The sequence below is a fragment of the Aegilops tauschii genome, chromosome 7, assembly GCF_002575655.3.
Source record: "Aegilops tauschii subsp. strangulata cultivar AL8/78 chromosome 7, Aet v6.0, whole genome shotgun sequence".
Lineage (NCBI taxonomy): Eukaryota > Viridiplantae > Streptophyta > Magnoliopsida > Poales > Poaceae > Aegilops > Aegilops tauschii.
Genome location: NC_053041.3, coordinates 67,886,127 through 67,899,653, shown reverse-complemented (window position 1 = coordinate 67,899,653; position 13,527 = coordinate 67,886,127).

The following is a 13,527-nucleotide window of genomic DNA, read 5'->3' as shown; positions in this document are numbered from 1 at the left end:
TGAGTAAAGACTCAAAGCCCGACCACGGCAGAAGATAGAAAGAGAATGAAAGTCATTCCCTATGCCTTGGCCATAGGTTCTATAAAGTATGCCATGCTGTGTACCAGATCTATTGTATACCCTACACTGATTTTGGCAAGGGAGTACAATAGTGATCTAGGAGTAGATCACTGGACAGCGGTCAAAATTATCCTTAGTGGAATAAGGAAATGTTTCTCGATTATGGAAGTGACAAAAGGTTCGTCGTAAAGGGTTACGTCGATGCAAGTTTTGACACTAAATCTAGATGACTCTAAGTCTAGGTCTAGATACATAATGAAAGTGGGAGCAATTAGCTAGAGTAGCTCCGTGCAGAGCATTGTAGACATAGAAAATTTGCAAATACTTACGGATCTGAATGTGACAGACCCGTTGACTAAAATTATCTCACAATCAAAACATGATCACACCTTAGTACTCTTTGGGTGTTAATCACATAGCGATGTGAACTAGATTATTGACTCTAGTAAACCCTTTGAGTGTTGATCACATAGAGATGTGAACTATGGGTGTTAATCACATGGTGATGTGAATTATTGATGTCAAATCACATGGCGATGTGAACTAGATTAAAGACTCTAGTGCAAGTGGGAGACTGAAGGAAATATGCCCTAGAGGCAATAATAAAGTATTATATATTTCCTTATATCATGATAAATGTTTATTATTCATGCTAGAATTGTATTAACCGGAAACATAATACATGTGTGAATACATAGACAAACAGAGTGTCACTAGTATGCCTCTACTTGACTAGCTCGTTAATCAAAGATGGTTATGTTTCCTAGCCATAGACATGAGTTGTCATAATGACGTGATTGACTTGACCCATTCCGTTAGCTTAGCATCCGATCGTTTAGTATGTTGATATTGCTTTCTTCATGACTTATACATGTTCCTATGACTATGAGATTATGCAACTCCTGTTTACCGGAGGAGCACTTTGTGTGCTACCAAATGTCACAACGTAAATGGGTGATTATAAAGGTGCTCTACAGGTGTCTCCAAAGGTACTTGTTGGGTTGGCGTATTTCGAGATTAGGATTTGTCACTCCGATTATCGGAGAGGTATCTCTGGGCCCACTCGGTAATGCACATCACTATAAGCCTTGCAAGCATTGTGACTAATGAGTTAGTTGCGGGATGATGTATTACGGAACGAGTAAAGAGACTTGCCGGTAACGAGATTGAACTAGGTATCGAGATACCGACGATCGAATCTCGGGCAAGTAACATACCGATGACAAAGGGAACAACGTATGATGTTATGCGGTCTGACCGATAAAGATCTTCGTAGAATATGTGGGAGCCAATATGGGCATCCAGGTCCCGCTATTGGTTATTGACCGGAGAAGTGTCTCGGTCATGTCTACATAGTTCTCGAACCCAAAGGGTCCGCACGCTTAACGTTACGATGACAGTTTTATTGAGTTTTGATGTACCGAAGGAGTTAGGAGTCCCGGATGAGATCTGGGACGTGACGAGGAGTCTTGAAATGGCCGAGACGTAAAAATCGATATATTGGACGACTATATTCGGACTTCGGAAAGGTTCCGAGTGATTCGGGTATTTTTCGGAGTACCGGAGAGTTACGGGAATTCGTATTGGGCCTTAATGGGCCATACGGGAAAGGAGAGAAAGGCCTCAAAAGGTGGCCGCGCCCCTCCCCATGATCTGGTCCGAATTGGACTAGGGAAGGGGGGCGCCCCCTTCCTTCTTTCTCCTTCTCCTTTCCCTTCTCCTATTCCAACTAGGAAAGGAGGAGTCCTACTCCCGGTGGGAGTAGGACTCCCCCTTCTGGCGCGCCTCTCCTCCCTAGGCCGGCGGCCTCCCCATTGCTCCTTTATATACGGGGGCAGGGGGCACCCCATGGACACACTTGATATACGATATTTTAGCCGTGTGCGGTGCCCCCCTCCACCAGATTACACCTCGATAATACCGTCGCGGAGCTTAGGCGAAGCCCTGCGTCGGTGGAACATCATCATCGTCACCACGCCGCCGTGCTGACGAAACTCTCCCTCAACACTCGGCTGGATCGGAGTTCGAGGGACGTCATCGAGCTGAACGTGTGTAGAACTTGGAGGTGCCGTACGTTCGGTACTTGATCGGTCGGATCGTGAAGACGTACGACTACATCAACCGCGTTGTGATAACGCTTCCGCTGTCGGTCTACGAGGGTACGTGGACAACACTCTCCCCTCTCGTTGCTATGCATCACCATGATCTTGCGTGTGCGTAGGAATTTTTTTGAAATTACTACGTTTCCCAACATAGGGTGGGTACATGCGAATGATACTCGGCGGAATGTTCAAATGAGGCATGCGGGAGGATGGACTCGACTGGAGGGCGACATGATCGATGGAGAAGAGGGTTGGAGAGGAATGAGAAATAAGCAAATGCCACATGATTATATTTGAATGGCTCAAATAAACAATAAGTTGTCTCACTTGGCCTACATAGTGAAAGGCCTAATGCGCAACGCGGAGGACTGACGCTCGAATATGGCCGGGAAAACAGGGAAACCGACATGTGGGGCACACCCGTCGGGACGACGTAGCGCAGACTAGTCCAATGGAGGAGTTGGCCCACGACCTCCTCGCCACCGACAACCGTTCATGTGGGTCGTTGGGGCCAACAATGGGGCGCAGCTCCAGCACTGCCTCTGGACACGGCGATCGCGGTGAGCGACACGCTCATATCGTCGCTAGACACGGTCGGTTTCAGTGTGCCGAGGGTGGCGTTAGTGTTGTGGCACGACCAACGGTATGTTTGGTTTGTGCCCAAGGTTGCCCCATCAAAGCATTGGGTAGCCAAAATTTTGGTTGAGGTATTGGTTGCCCATGATTTGGCCGACATTGGCAAGAAAAATGAACTAGAGTTGGCTAGAGTTCATTGGCATGCCAAAGAAATGGCAACCATCCAAACAAAGACCAATCTTTGGGTCATGACCAAAATTTTGGTTGAGGTATTGGTTGCCCATGATTTGGCCGACATTGGCAAGAAAAATGAACTAGAGTTGGCTAGAGTTCATTGGCATGCCAAAAAATGGCAACCATCCAAACAAAGACCAATCTTTGGGTCATGACCAAAATTTTGGTAAGGTGCACTTTGGCCACAATCGAAACACACCCCAACACCCGACTCGTCGAGGATGCACGGGGCGCCGTGACGCGTCCGCGGAGTGGTGTAGCGCGGCCAACTGCATCCTCTGGACCTGAGACCATGCCGGGTCCTCTTGCTTTTTCAATGACATGCGGGGATCGCATGTGAGCAAAGGGCATCTCCAACGTTGCCACGACCGCAGCTGACTACCCTGGCACACCAAAACCCTCGTCCCTCGCGCTGTCGCGCGGTGCGTTCCCAGCTGGCGCCAGCTGCTCGCATTCATGCCGTCCGTTCATATGTCGTCGTTAAGAGGCTCGGTGCCCGAGGAACCAACTCCGGCGACTTAATGACGCACCCGGACGCTTGGCCTCACCGGAATGCGCTACTTAAAGCGGCAACGCCTAGCTAACCTCCACACCATAGCGCATCGTCCTCCGACCTCGCACCACATCCGACATGACCGCAAGTGCGAACGCTGTGCGGGAGAGCTTGTCTTCGGGGATGAAGCTCGAGGTCGCCGCCCTCGCTCAAGTCGCCTCTCGCGACGCAATAGCAGCGTAGCCGGACGCGGACGCGGCCGCACAACGACGGGAGCACCGTCAGCCAACGACGGGAGCACCGTCAGCCACGCGTCCTACTTGCCGCCGTCCAACGTCCGGCACCGCCGAGGTCGGGGACTCCTCCGAGGATGAGTAGGGCATGGGAGGCGGCAGGGCATGGTGTGCCAACTGGCCGGTCCGTATCTCGTGTTCTACTCTTCCTCGCCGGAGACCGCACCTTCACTTCACGGGTCTTGAACCCCGCCCCCGTACATAGAGATCATAGATGGAGGACGTCGGTCGCCGCCGTAGAATAGGTTTAGGGTCGGGTTTCTTTTATTTTTCTGTCCTATAAAAGTTCGAAATGTAATGAAAATCTGCCGTGTTGCATTAATCTCGGCCGGTGTATATGAACTTTCACAATAATATACATATTGTAGCAGTACTAGCAAGATGCCCGTGCGTTGCACGGAAGATCAAGATCTTGTGGGAGAAAAGGATGAAGGAGGGAAAGCCTTATCTGCAAATGTGGAGAGGAGTGCGGGTAAATTGTCATAGTTTCCTTCCTATCCGTTAGATATAGATCGGACGGCCTATATTGCAGGATGACAGGCACACCATCATCACCAACTCTGCTTTTTATTGAACCGAGACAAATCTAACATGCGAAGTAAAATAAACACATAGGGTCTATACATACACAAATTATCTTAGGCACTCCAATAGTACGTCCACTACACATTCACGCATTTCCATCTTTCTACATCTACGGGAATCTACGAAAGGGTTAACATAAATTGCCTCTCTCTCTCCTCCCCTGATTTTCATGGTGGTGGGCCCCTCCCTCCCCCCAATCTACAATCAACTGCTCACACGTTTCACATTACGTTAATTACGTAACTGGGATTACGTAGGTGTAGCATTACTCGTCCTAAAAAACCCAACTAAGCCAACCTCCCAGCATATCGCGCGGGAAAAGACCCGGCCGCGCCGTTTTAGTCGGGATTACCGGATTACTTGTAGTAGTATCCATGGATCGCGCGAAGCAACAAATTTTTTTTTGAGGGGGCGAAGCACCTAGTTTAAAAGGAAAAAAGGCGGTACACTCACAGCACTCCTGTCGCGGTCGCATTGCACCCCACACACATTTGGTCCTGCACACGGCTCACGCAAACGGAACGCGCTTCGGCTTGCCTCTTCACTGACACGTGGGACTGCACTTGGAGAAACCGACCATGCGCCAAACTCCCCCCGCCCACCGCGCGAAAATCCTCCCCCCCCCACACCCAAAAATTCCCCCCAAATCCGATTCAACCGCCCTTCGGCCAACTAGCCAATAATATTCCCCAAACCTCCCTCCCCCCTGTCCCCCTCCACTCCATTCGCTCCGCCAAAGCCGCCCTCCCCGCCGCGCCGATACGTCGGCGCCGCGGTTCGGCGATCCTCTCACTCCCACAGTACGCTCTCGTAGACTGTCGTCCTCTAGCCGCGCCGCCACCTCTGGCTACGTTCTTGTGGAGGCGCACGGCGGTCAGCGCCGCCACCGCTGGTGACGTTCGTGTGGAGACGCACGGCGGTCAGCTTCTCCCACGGTACGCGCATTCTAGACTGAGGCCCCATTCATGTCGATGTAGCACTGAATGTTAGCTGATAGACGCTGTTAATCTCACTGTTTGCCGAACTAGTTTACTGTCAATATGCTCTGCTTAAGAAGCTTCCTTGCCATGTTCTGCACTCAATCTGCTTAGCTGAGATGGCATGCCAAGGCCGATTAGTTGCTAAAATATCCTGCCATATATTTATTGTGAGGTAGATTACCATGGTCTAGTAGCCAATCTGTTAGGTGAAATAGCTCTACACCGTTTTATACTCGATCTTTGTTGCTGCGATGGCCTTCGATAGTTTGATGGCTGTGTGCTCGGCCTCATTGACAGCTGAAACAGCCTGCCATAATTTGGCACTCAAATCTGTTTGCTGAATTAGCTTTACATATATTTCGTTACTTAGATCTGCTCGTCCAAATATCTTGCCATAGCTTTAGACATCGACCTAGGTATTTTTTTTCTGGACTTCATAAAAAAGCATATATGTTTTTCCTGTAATATCTAGTAGAAGAACTAATTTGTATGTCTAACAGATGGACATGACTTGGATAACTTCTGCTCGAAGATTCTCCGCTGCATATGTCGAGGGGGTTGAAAACTTCATGAACTTTATCAGAGCTGAGTACGGTGGTCCGAAATCATATGTGCTCTGCCCGTGTAGCAGTTGTATGAATTCAGTTACAAGACCCCAGTCAACTGTGCAAAATCATCTACACTTGTATGGGATGTCGGTCACATATACTAGGTGGGTTCATCATGGTGAAGCTGTGAACGTCAATGTTATTGACTACGTGGAAGCAGCAGATCACCATCTTGATCTGCCGGATGCTCAGGTGGAAGAGGAGGAGGAGGTGGTGGTGGCGGAGCCAGTGAGTTTGACCAACATTGAAACAATGCTACGAAATGCTCATGCATTCCGTGAACTTTCACCTGCAGAAGAAAAACGGTGGGCCCGCATGTTGGAACAATGCAACATTGCTGTCACCCCAGGAAATAAGCTGTCAGTATTCTCAGCTATGGTCACCTTTCTTCAGGTGAAGACATCTGAGTGGATGACCAACAAATCATTCGATGCGATGTTGGCTGCTTTCCGCAAATCTTTCCCAGATGCGTCTGAGCTGCCACACACCTACAGTAAAATGAAGAATTTCCTTCGTGCAGTTGGAATTGGATATGATATGATCCATGTTTGTAAGAATAATTGTGTTCTATTCCGGAAGGATTATGCCAACTTAAGTGAATGCCCGACATGCAAATCATCAAGATGGAAAGATGGCAATGCTGTGAAGAGGATTCCTCATAATGTTCTGAGACATTTTCCAATTACACCAAGATTGCAGAGGTTGTTTCATGATGCTGAAACAAGAGAGGATGTACTGTGGCATTCTAGGAACCAGGAGTACAGAGATCAGAATGTAATGAGCCATCCATCTCATGGTAGTGAGTGGAAAAGCTTCAATGATAAACACAAAGAGTTTGCTGCTGACCCAAGAAACATTAGACTTGGCTTAGCTTCAGATGGATTTAACCCATTTGGCCACCAGAGCGCCACATATAGCATGTGGCCAGTGCTTGTTATCCCTTACAACATGCCTCCAAATGTCTGCACCAAAGAATCAAACTACATGATGGCCTTGCTCATCCCAGGTCCAAAAAGTCCTGGAAAGGATTTTGATTTGTTCATGGAGCCTCTTGTGGAGGAACTTCAACAACTATGGAAGGGTGTTCTCACTCGAGACCTATATAGCAGCCCACCAGCTGATTTCTTTCTGCGTGCTGCTATAATTTGGTGCACCCATGATTATCCGGCTTTGGGCACTATGTCAGGGCGAACGACACATGGTTACAATGCATGTGTTCGCTGTGACAGGAATCCGCTGTCATACGCAATACTTAGCAAGATCTGTTACATTGGACACCGTCGTTTCCTTTCCAAGGACAAGCCGCATCCTAGAAAATACCGAAGACATGTGTTCAATGCAAAGCATGAAAACCGTGATGCGCCAAAGAGGCTCACCGCCGATGAGTTGCAAGTGGAATTAGAGAAGGTCAGGCATATTACACCAGGAAACCATCCTGGTAATGGTAGCGGGAAAAGGAAGCGTGGCAGGGTAGAAGAGAGATTATTGTTTACCCGCAGGTCCACTTTGTGGGACTTGGAGTATTGGAAAGATTTGGATCTGTGGCATAATCTTGATGTGATGTACATCGAGAAATATATATGTGACATCATTACCGGCACACTTCTTAATATTGCAGGCAAGACGAAAGATACCTTAAAATCTAGGATTGATTTGACACACCTGGGTATCAGAAAGGATTTGCAGGTGCAAGATGAAGGTAAACCACGGGATATGGCACCAGCTGTGTACGTCTTGGACAAGGTAAAAAGAAAAGAATTCTGCGAGGTCCTGTCACGTGTGAGATTCCCACATGGATTTGCTTCCAACCCTGAAAGGAGAGTCGGTGCAGATGGAAACAAGGTACAAGGGTTGAAAACTCATGACTGCCACGTCCTACTTCAAAGGGTTTTACCTGTTATCCTTAGAGGATTGGGCCGCCCTGACTTACACAAAGCAGTTCAGAGTTGGGAGAATTCTTCAGGGAACTCTGCAGTAGGAATATCAAGATAGATGCTTTGGAGCGTCTTAGAGACAAGATACCAACTATCCTATGCGACCTTGAGAAGATATATCCTCCAGCCTTCTTTGATGTGATGGTGCATTTGGCTGCTCATCTACCTGATGAGGCACTACTTAGAGGTCCAGTACAGTATGGCTGGATGTACCCTATTGAAAGGCGGCTAGGCACTTTCAAGGGCTATGTTAGGAACAGAGCTAGACCCGAGGGTTCCATTGCAGGGGCCTACATTGCAACAGAAGCATTGACATTCTGCTCAAAATACATTGAAACAGCTGATCAGCTTAGCAAAGAGGTGGGTGAAGACAATCCCGGGCTCAATGTTTTTGATTATTCTGTTCGAGTTACAGGGAAGAGTCGACAAGAGGACAAACCTACAGATTTGGACAAAATGGTTTGGTATGTGTTGAATAACTGTCCTGAGATACTACCTTATATCAAGTAAGTGCAGTACTGCAGCTTATACATCGTAATCTACTAAACTTGCAGCACATTCTTATATATTTAGATGTTTGACGCGATCACTATGTTGTGCAGCATCTACATAGAGGAGTTACTGCCGCAAAATCCAAGAAACATTGACAAACTGGTTATGGCAGGATTTGTGAAATGGTTCAAGAACCATGTAAGCTTTTGAAGTGCACTGTCAGTTTTTTTTAATATATTGAGTACATAAGATGATCAGCTTGTCTATTTTCTAACCATAGGTTAAGAAGATGCGGGAGGATGGGCAGGCAGTTGATGATGCCCTTTACTCACTAGCAATGGGTCCTGATACTCGGGTAAGACATTATGAATCTTGCGTTGTTGGAGATGTGCGCTACAACACCCTTGCACGAGACGAAGGCAGGAAGACACAAAACAGTGCCATCATGAGCACGGATACGTATGACAAAGAGATAACTGAAATGTATGCTAACATAACAGACATTGTTCAGTTGCAGTATATCTCCAGTTTCGAGGATCATCGGTGTGTGGTTCTGTTGTGTTGTCGTTGGTATAACCTGTTTTCCAGGATCGCAAAACCCAGAGCTGATGATTATTTCAAATCCATCAATGTCAAGGCGGCGTACCTGTAACGCCCACGATGCGGCTATATCTCCCACGTGTCGAGGCACGACTTAGAGGCATAACCGCATTGTGGTTTTGTCGCAAGAAGGGTCATCTTCACACAATCCCATGTAATGAACAAGAATGGGATAAAGAGTTGGCTTACAATCGCCACTTCACGCAATACATAAATATCATCATACATCATCCAAAATACAATCATATAGACCGACTACGGTCAAAATCCAGATGAAAATAAGACAACCCCAAATGCTAGATCCCCGATCGTCCCAACTGGGCTCCACTACTGATCATCAGGAAAAGACACATAGTAACGACCACGTTCCTCGTCGAACTCCCACTTGAGGTCGACGCCATCATCTGCACTGGCATCGTCGGCACCTGCAACTGTTTTGGTAGAATCTGTGAGTCATGGGGACTCAGCAATATCACACCCGCGAGATCAAGACTATTTAAGCTGGTAGGAAAGGATGGTGCAATGAGGTGGAGCTGCAGCGGCAAAAGTATATATGGTGGCTAACTTGCGCGAAAGAGAGCGAGAAGAGAAGCAACAGAACGGACGTCATCTAGCAATGACCAAGAAGTGATCCTGAACACCTACTTACGTCATACATAACACAGACCGTGTTCACTTCCCGGACTCCGCCGAGAAGAGACCATCACGGCTACACACGCAGTGGATGTATTTTAATTGGGTCAAGTGACAAGTTATCTACAACCGGACATTAACAAATTCCCATCTGCCTCATAACCGCGGGCACGACTTTCGAAAGATAATACCCTGCAGGGGTGTCCCAACTTAGCCCATCATAAGCTCTCACGGTCAACGAAGGATAAACCTTCTCCCGGAAAGACCCGATCAGTCTCGGAATCCCGGTTTACAAGACATCTCGACAATGGTAAAACAAGACCAGCAAAGCCCCCGAATGTGCCGACAAATCCCGATAGGAGCTGCACATATCTCGTTCTCAGGGCACAACGGATGAGCCAGACGTCGGGTTGGCATAGACCCTGGTTGCCCAGGGGGCGCCGGACATCGCTCGGTTTGGGGCAGCACTCGAAGGAGCACTGGTCCGGGGGTTTAAAATAAAGATGACCCTCGGGCTCGCGAAAACCCGAGGGAAAAGGCTTAGGTAGCAAATGGTAAAACCAAGGTTGGGCCTTGCTGGAGGAGTTTTATTCAAGGCGAACTGTCAAGGGGGTCCCATAAATCACCCGACCGTGTAAGGAACGCAAACTCAAGGAACATAATCCCGGTATAACAGTAACTAGGGCGGCAAGAGTGGAACAAAACACCAGGCATAAGGCCGAGCCTTCCACCCTTTACCAAATATATATAGATGCATTAATTGAATAAGAGATATTGTGATATCCCAACATATCCATGTTCCGACATGGAACAACTTCAACTTCACCTGCAACTAGCAACGCTATAAGAGGGGCTGAGCAAAAGCGGTAACATAGCCAAACAACGGTTTGCTAGGAAAGGATGGTCAGGGCTGACATGGCTAAAATAGGAGACATGATATAGCAAGTGATAGGTAGCGGAGCATGGCAATAGAGCGAACAACTAGCATAGCAAAGATAAAAGTGATTTCGAGGGGTGGTCATCTTGCCTGCAAGGTTCTCAGAGTTGTCGAAAGCTTGATCCTCGTAAGCGTACTCGACAGGTTCCTCGTTCACGAACTCGTCTCCCGGCTCTACCCAAGACAAGAACACAAACAAACGGAACCACAATCAACAACGAGAAATGCGCAAGCAACATGATGCAAAACATGTATGATATGGGAGATATGATATGCGATGCATATGCGTGCTCCGGAAGGAAAATGATGCACATGGCAGTAACTTGGCAAACCAAGCATGCCACTGGAAACATGAGATGATTTCGGTCGAAATCGATATAAAGATCACCGGAATCGGATGCACGGTTTGCAAATGGCAGAATGACACGAATCTGCGATTTACAGCAAGATAGCACTTAAAATGCAACAAGCAACAATGCTATAGCACCCCAACATAGTAACAAAGCACATGGCAGTAATCTACAGGAGATGCTTGACAAAAGATGAACACTGAGCTACGGCTAGTTCACAACATATCAAGCTCAAACAAGCATGGAAAAAGTGCAAAAGATTACAGGTTCACAGACTTGGTGAAAAACTGGACATGGCAGAAAACAGCATCAGGTAGCAATGTTCAGAGCATGAAATCAACATGCTACAGGAACTTAACATAGCAAAACAAGGCATGTAAGTGTTCTACTAAAAGCACATGACAAAAGTCCCTTACTGACCATAAGCCAAAAAGGACCAGAAGATATGATGGCAAGCATGTAAACATAGCAAGTTTCGTTAACAGGTTTCAGACTTAGCAGAAAACAGAGCATGGCAGAAATATTAATATGTAGGCCTGTTTGTGAGCTTGATGCACTCACTACAGAGCAATGCACTACAAACCAAGCATACCTACAGCAAGATGGCATGTTTATGAAGCTATCCATGGAAAGAACACAAGCATAGCATATATGGATCAACTACAATAAGCTTGGCAAAATTGCATATCATGTTAAGGATCTGCCAGAAATATTTTATAGCAAAAGTAGAGCAAGGTTGAGTCATGCTATGGCACTCCATAATTGCAAACAATTGCAGGAATGGATCAATTACAACTATAGCTACAAAACATCCTTACTGAATATCACCAAAATATGGATGGATCTCTCTGTAGCATCAAGTTTACATGGCAACAAAATTACAGTAGACGAGGACTTAGAGAAATCATTAAGTCACTGAAATCAGAAATATTACGGGGCCTACTTTGCATGCTTGTGCTAGTCACCAAAGAGACCACAAAAATACATGGACTACACCAATGGAAAGATGGCATGGCATAATTCAAAACACATGTAGAGCTCATGCTCATAAGATGCACAGATTAAATGATACAAAAATGACAAATCTCCAAGTTCTGTCAAGAACCAGAGAATAACAGCAACTAGCCCTCTTCCAACAGAGATTTGGGCATCACGATGACCTCTAATGAACATGGTGCAATTGAACAAAATGAAGAGCATCACGAGACGAACACTTTGACATATTATACACGCAAATCGGAGCTACATGCACGGAGTTATCGCAATACGAACAGAGCACGATGCTGAAATAATCCACGACTTAGAAAAAATAGAGGGCGAGGAAAGTCAACGGACCGAACGGATCTGGATCGGACGAGCTACTCGAGCTCGGGCTGCCGGCGAGGAGGAAGGAGGGCGGCGGCGAGGCCCGACGGCGGACGAGGCCGGAGGGGAGGCCGGCAGCGGGGACCGGAGGGGAGGCCGGCGGCGGGCGAGGCGGCGAGTGCGGCGAGGCGGCGCCTCGGGCGGCGGGGCACGCGGCCGGCGCGGCGGCGCGGGGCCACGGCAGCGGCGCGGCGAGGAGCAGGCGCGGAGGCGGGCGTGGGCCGCGGGGGCCGGGATCGGGCTCGCGGGCCGCGGCGGCGGGAGGATCCGGCGGCGACACGCGGCGCGCTGCGATTGGCCGGGCGGCGCGGCGGACGTTGTCCGGCCGGAGCGGACGCGTCCGGCGCGGCGAGGAGGGAGGAGCTAGGGTTCGTCTGCGATTCCGTTTTTCGGGGGAGATGGAGTTTTATAGGTAGAGGGAGCTAGGAGGCTCCAAATGAGGTGCGGTTTTCGCCCACACGATCGTGATCGAACGACCTAGAGCATGGAAGAGAGTTTGGTGGGTTTTGGGCTGGTTTTAGAGGGGGGTTTTGCTGGACACTCAAATGGACATTGCGGATGCCCTGTTAACCGTTGGAGTACCAAACGACCTCCGAATGGAACGAAACTTGACCGGTAGTCTCCGGGTGGTATATTAAGGCCACTTGACAAGCCTCGGTCCATTCCGAGAAAGTTTGACACACGCACACGAAAGAAAACCCGAGGGGTGCACCGGAGGAGATAGGAGCGCCGGATTGGAAAACGGACAACGGGGAAAATGCTCGGATGCATGAGACGAACACGTATGCGAATGCAATGCACATGATGACATGATATGAAAATGCATGACATGACAAAATACAAAACGAAAGACAAAAACCCGACAACGGAGGGAAAAACATAACACATAGCCGAAAATGGCAAGAGTCGGAGTTACAAATATGGCAAGTTACATGCGGGGTGTTACAGTACCAGACCAACGAGCCTTTTATTTTGGCAAATCAAGCAACACAGATATTTTTCATGGAAGACACATTTGCACGTAGCGATGACTGGAGAGTATTGCAAAGGTTTGAGCAGAGGAATTCGTTTAATGAAGTTGCACAACAAGATGATGCTTACACTGCTCCTGATGTACAAGATAACACAGATGTTCCTAATATCTTTGAGAACCATCACGTCAATGACGCCGGCGAAAAGATTGCCTGTCGTGCTATGGACATACAAGAGTTGATCAAGAAGAAGCCAACGTTCGAGGACGGTGAGGACGAAGCAGAAGATGACACCGTGGGGAATTACGATTCAG